Below are 6,375 nucleotides of genomic sequence, written 5' to 3'. Positions count from 1 at the left end.
GGGCGAGGTTGGGCAGGGAAAAAATTGCAACAATGAATGAATGGAAATCCAAAGTCTTTGTAAATTTTAATTAAAATTAATTAATTAAAAAAAGAAAAAATATCTACTAGAGGGTCAGGTATGAGTTGGCTCTGACATAACAGCAATGAGTTATAATCAGTGGATTATATCATGGATTCAGGACTGCAACTGGCATTAAGATTCTCTTCTTTAAGCTAGCAAATAATTTTTGATGTATATATCCTAAATACATATGCATATTTTTACATAAACATTATATGTGTAATTTTCCCCCTACAAGTGAAGCTTACAAGATATTTGTATGTTTAGATTCTGCTATGTAAGCATAGATGTGTCATAGAGTAGATTAGGAAAAAGGCCTGACCATTTGGACTTTATAATGGGTGTTGAAATAGTGTGCTGGAGGCAAGTTGAAGTAAATTTGGAAATGACATACATTAAAATGGAATAAATGCAGGATTCATTCGGATGAGAATATGAATACCATACATCAAATGCAAGAGATGAGAGCATGGGGTTAATTTTCTTTCTAGATAATAAATATTGTGGCATAAGGCAACACGAGAGGAAAAGGTCCATTGTGAATGACTGAAAAGAAAATTGCTGAGATCCCTCTGTCTATAATTGATCTTAATGGAATTTAATTATTTTATTACCATAATGAGTCCCCTCTTATCTTGCCTTTTCTTCCACTCTACTTTGAGAGCCATTAACTCCTATTACCTAGCTAGGGTCAGGAAGAAACTTCTTGATAACAAGTTTAATTCCTATTGCAATATAATAGGGGGGGGGGCAAACTCACTTGTCTGTATTCACAGCTTGGAAAGAAAGTTATTTCCAAGTGAGTTGCAGTGCATGAGATGGATTGTTGTTGCTGTTAGTTACTATCCAGTCAGCTATGAGTCAGAGTAGCTTTCTGGACAATAGATCTAAACCTTGTCCTATCCTGTGTCATCCACATGTTCTGATATGTTCAAGGCCATTGTTATAGTCACTGTATCAGTCTATCTTCTTAAGGATCTTCCTCTCTTTCTCTGAAACTCCACCTTTCTCGGAATGATCTCTTTTTTCAAGGATAGGCCCCTCTTGACCACATGCCCATAGATGATCATATTGTGCCCAACTTGCTGCTCTGACCTACAAATTATTATTTCTTTTGCATTTCCACAGTTTCATATAAGACTTCCATAAATTTGTTTTTGTTATGTGCTATTGAGTTACTTCTTACTCATAGCAACCCCATGAACAATAACTCTGAACTCTGCTCTATCCTGAGCCAACCTTACTGTCTCTGACACTCCTACTGCTCTTACCCCAGTCACTGAGTCAATCCATCTCATCAAGGGTCTTCCTCCTTTGTCCCTCCATCCTCCTAAGCATGATGTCCCTCTCCAAGGACTGGTCCCTTTTCACAACATGCCAAAAGTATGTCAGAATCCTGCCTCCAAGGAGCAGCCTGGTTTCGCCCTATCCAGAATGAACCTGTTTGTCCTCATAGTAGTCCTTAGTATAGTAAATACTCTTTTTTAAAAAAAAATAAGTTTATCATTTACTAATCTTCCGCTTCACACAACAGATCAAACTCTTGGCACCAGTAGCCAGGAAATTAAAACGAGCATTGCCATGGGAAAGTCTGCTGTTAGGGACCTCTCCAAAGTACTGAAGAACAATGGTGTCTTTCTGGAGACTAAGGTGCATCTGATACAGGCGATGGTCTTTGCAATCACTTGTTATGAATCAGACAGTTGGACAATGACTAAGGAGGATAGAAGGAGAATTGATGCCTTTGAGCTGTGGTGCTGGAGAAGAGTATTGAGGATACCATGGACTGCTAGGAAAACAAACAAATTCATCCTGGAAAGGGTTAATTAAACCGGGAGGCTCCTTGGAGGCAAGGATTCTGAGGCTCTGTCTAACATACTTTGGACATGTTGTAAGGAGGGACTGGCCCTTGGAGAGGGACATCATGCTTGGTAAGGTGGAGGGACGGTGCAGGAGGGGAAGACCCTCTATGAGATGGATTGATTCAGTAACTGGTGTAATCGGGATGGGAGTGTCAGAGGCAGTGCGATTGGCACAGGACAGAGCAGAGTTTAGGGCTGTTGTACATAGGGTCGCTATGAGTCACAAGCGACTAGACGACACATAACAACAACAACAACAACAACAACAACAACAATCTTCCTCTGTCAGAAAAAACCAAAACAAAATTCAAAAATAACCCCCAGAAAACCGTACCTTTAGAATTGGTGACACTTAGAAGCAATTAAGCTCTACCCTAGGTCCTCCTCAGTGAGCTGCAGTGAGGCTAGCTATAGGCAGTGTCGCCAACGAGCAGACCTGTCATCCTGCCTACACCCGAGGCTGTGGGGGTGGAGAGAGCTTTTCGTCCTCCACCTTTTCCGATGTCAATAGCTGCCAGAGGCTAGTTTGGGGGCTTAATTTCTAGGGAATATTTCTCCACAATGTCTTGAACCTCCTTGGTGATCCCTTCCGTTCAGTCTATGAAGTCTTTCTTGGCCTCACACATGAGCCTCTCCTATCACTCATTCAACTGAGACAGAAGGTCCAAGTTCTTATACATCTGCTTGACACCCACACAGGCGTCCGGAGCCCAAGCCTCGGGCTCCAGTTTTGGGGCGAGATCTGGCATCTCATATAGCGATCAAAGTCCTCCTGACTGAGGTTCAAAGACTGAGCATCCAGTTTCTTGATGAAAGCCATGGCGCGCAGCACAGGTTGGGGAAGTAGTAGCCGTCCTCCCCCGGTCATCAACTGGCTGGGGTTGCAGAAGTGGGTGATGCACTGGATGTTGGGCCACAGGCGAGGTGGGATGCCTTTCAGGATGATGTAGATGAGTGTGGGCAAGAAGTTGTCCACCGAGGCTGGCTTGTTCTTGGTGGTCTTGATGGTGTTGAAGATATGCTTGCTGCACTTGGTGATGCAGGCCAGCTTGTCCAGAGGCACATGCTTCGAGTCCATCTCAGTGATGTCTGTGATTGCTTTCACCACCATGTCGGACACTTCTGGGATCGCTTTGTTAACAGGGACACACAGAATCCATCTGTGGTGTCATCCTGTGCAAAGCTCTGATCCTCTTCTGAATGGCAAGATCTTTCTTCTCGTCATCTGGTCATCCGTAGTTTCTGGACAGAACACGTGTTATACAGGCGGGTCATGATGTACTTCTCAATCTGATGCATGATCTTCTCCACTCTCTCTGGAGGCACTTTTCCAGGAGTCTGCATTTTCTCAGCCACATTTTGATAAAAATCCTGAGTAAATTCTGACTGTTCTTCAATGCTTAATTCCCTTTTGTAATGCATTGATTCAAAAAACATCTTGGTCTGCTTATAGATCTCTTGGCCTGTCTTTTGGTAGGTCTTAAGGAGTTCTATGAACTCCTTAGATACTCTGTCCAACTCGATGCTAGTTTTCTGGTTTATTGAAGGGCCGGGAGCTTTAACTTCTTGAATTTTCTGCTTTGACCCGACCCTGGAGGAAGCACCGAAGAACTTCTTCAGTGTGGTAACCTTGCAGGTCTTCTCATTGGTCTTTTATTCAAACTTGGAGAAGGTGAGGGACTGGGATCCCTGGCTGCTCTGACTGCTGGCAAAGGCCTCCTCCTCCTTCTTCCGCTCTGCCAATTTCCAGTCCTCCCGAATCTGCTTCTGCTTGACTCTGTGGTACTCCTTCCGCCAGCACTTGGAGCAGAAGCGCTGCCAAGCAGAGTTGCCATAGTAACCACATCCTTTCTTGCACAGAAGCTCCTACTGGTCCACATGAATTCCTCAGCGTTCAGACTTCAGGCTCATCTTTTTCCTGCTTGTCTGCCACTCCCTGGGGTCAGGACTGCTGCTTGTCCTATGTTGCTCTAGCAGGTCCAGACTCGGCCAGTCCGCTCCCCTCCCTCATGCCCCTATTCAATACTCTTTTTCAGAACCACAGCTCAAAGGCATCAATTCTCTTTCTATCATCTCTAACCTTTGTCAAGCTTTCTTTTTTTTCTTCACAAAGGAGAAAGGTGACATGACAGAGTGGAAATTATCATACAATATCACTTATATCACACGCAAGCAAAATTCTGCTGAAGATTATCCAGAAATGTCTGCAACAGCACAGTGACAGGGAACTACCAGAAATACAAACTATGCTTAAGAAGAGTCCATGGCATTAGAGACATTATCACCAATGTCAGATGGATCTTGGCAGAAAGCAAAGAAAGGGATATTTATCTGTGTTTCACTGACAATGCAAAGACATTTGACTGTGTGGGTCACAACAAAGTGTGGTTAACCTTGAGGAGAATGGAAATCACAGATTGATTGTGTTTATGCAAAATCTATACTTGAACCAAGAAACAGTCCTCAGAACAGAGCAGAAAAATAATGAATGGTTCAAAATCAGGGAGGCAGTTGTCAGGGATGCATCCTGTCTCCATACCTTTTCAATCTATATGCAGAACAGAGGCTGGGCTTTATAAGGAGGAGTGTGGCATCAGGACTGGAGGAAGACTCATCAACAACCTATTTTATGCAAGTGACACAATCATGCTTGCTGAAACTGAAGAGGACCTGAAGTGCTTGTTGCAGAAGGTCAAGGACTGTAGTCTTTAATATGGATTGAATCTCAACATCAAGAAGACAAATATTCTCACCACTGGGGCAATGGACAGCACCATGATAGATGGAGAAGAGATTGAGGTTGTTAACAGTTATAGCTTGCTCGGCTCCACAGGCAACCCTCTTAACATTAGCAGTCAGGGAATCCAAAGATGAATTTTGAAAATCTGCTGTCAGGGACCTGTCCAAAGTGCTGAAAAGCAATGATGTCAGTCTAGAGACTAAGGTGCATTTGTTCTGCCCACAAAATGCCCCTCAAAAGAATAACTCACACGTATGTAAATACAAAAAGCACTTTATTCCAGAGAATATCCACATGTGGAGACTTTCTCCCTCAGTAGGAAGGTTGTGAGGGAAAACAGCCCCGAGTCCCCCTGCGCAATTGTTTTAAAGGCCTTCCTGGGAGCTACTGTCGGGTGGGGAGATTGGGAGTATGGATGATGGGCCAGGGGATCAGTCATGTGGTTCGGCTGGCTTCTTTGCCCGCCTTCACTCTTTTCATGTCATGTAGACACTAGTTAATTCTTTACTTTGCAAGGACAGATAAGACTTTACCCGGCACATTTGTGTTTGCTTTAAGCGAAGAATTTTTATGGCCCGCTTCTGATTCTAGCATTAATGGGTTTTTTTTAGAAAAATGGAGTTTATGCTGCTCCCTCACATCCAGTCCAGTCATTGTCTTCATATTTGCTTCCTAAGCATCAGAGAGCTGGACAATGACTAAGGATGTCAGAAAAAAACTGATGCATTGAATTGTGGTGCTGGAGAAAGTCTTGAACACACCATGGACCACCAAAAAAAAAATAAATATATCTGTCTTTTTTTATGACACAACAACAGCTTTAAAGTTTTATTTTTCCACAGATATATAATCTGAATGAGTAGCTTGCAATCCAAGGCGCCGTTAAGTTTTGTGCTATAAACAATGGTAGTGTTTATAAGGTGAAGCCATCACTGACAAAGAAATTAATGAGGGGGGAAATCAAGTATGGTGTGCAGAGTGCCTCTAGGTGAGGTGCTGACCCACTTCTCATGCAGAAGGGATCAAGAAGCAAAACTAATTTAGAAAATCAAGTGATACCTGCAACACACACCTATATAAAGGTCAAATTGTAAACTATTAACAATACATGATGCTCAAAGGTCAGAAGATTTACAGTACAGGAAAAATCGGGTGACTCTTCTTACTTCTTCTTTTTCACAAAATACAGTTTTTCTTCCAGTGGGACCGGGACAATCCCTTCACACTCCTTTACTTCCTGAGTTAGCGGGTGCTTCACAACAGTTGGTCTAATCACATCAATGTCTCCAGACAAATATTCCATTATAGTCTCAACTCTTCTTGTTGGTGCATAAAAATCCACCAAGAAATACCCTCCTCATGTGTGCTTCTCATTGTGAGAGGCCATCTTGTAAGGAAACAGTCATTCACCCAGGTTTTCCAAGTTCCTCACTATGGTCCTCTGTCCATCAAGGCTCCTATCATACGTTTCAAAGCAGCAGCAGTCTCTGGCCGCTGCATGGCTTTCAGGACCAAAGCCAGCTCATAGCGGGGCATGCCTGAATGCAGGGCGTGCGACTCCGGACCGAGCTGGCTCCGAGACTTAGCGGAGGGAAAAAGGCGCTAAACCCGAGAGAAGCCAGATTGTTTTAAAAATGAATTTATTTATTTTTCATTTCAATGAACATCTACAGAGATTTTGGAATTCCATTCATTCATTGTTGCACTTTT

At 43.0% G+C, this 6,375-nt stretch overlaps 2 pseudogenes; both read right to left on the bottom strand.

Moving 5' to 3' along the window:
* Positions 1-2,364: 2,364 nt before the first annotated feature.
* LOC102850217 lies at positions 2,365-3,839 on the bottom strand (annotated as a pseudogene).
* A 1,988-nt stretch (positions 3,840-5,827) lies between these two features.
* On the bottom strand, positions 5,828-6,201 carry LOC102849806 (annotated as a pseudogene).
* Between the last annotated feature and the right edge of the window lie 174 nt (positions 6,202-6,375).

Source organism: Elephantulus edwardii, unplaced genomic scaffold, assembly GCF_000299155.1.
Source record: "Elephantulus edwardii isolate Elephantulus edwardi_28Jun2011 unplaced genomic scaffold, EleEdw1.0 scaffold00010, whole genome shotgun sequence".
In the NCBI taxonomy this organism is placed as follows: domain Eukaryota; kingdom Metazoa; phylum Chordata; class Mammalia; order Macroscelidea; family Macroscelididae; genus Elephantulus; species Elephantulus edwardii.
The sequence above is the reverse complement of the archived record's forward strand: the minus strand, read 5'-3'. Positions and strand labels throughout refer to the sequence as shown.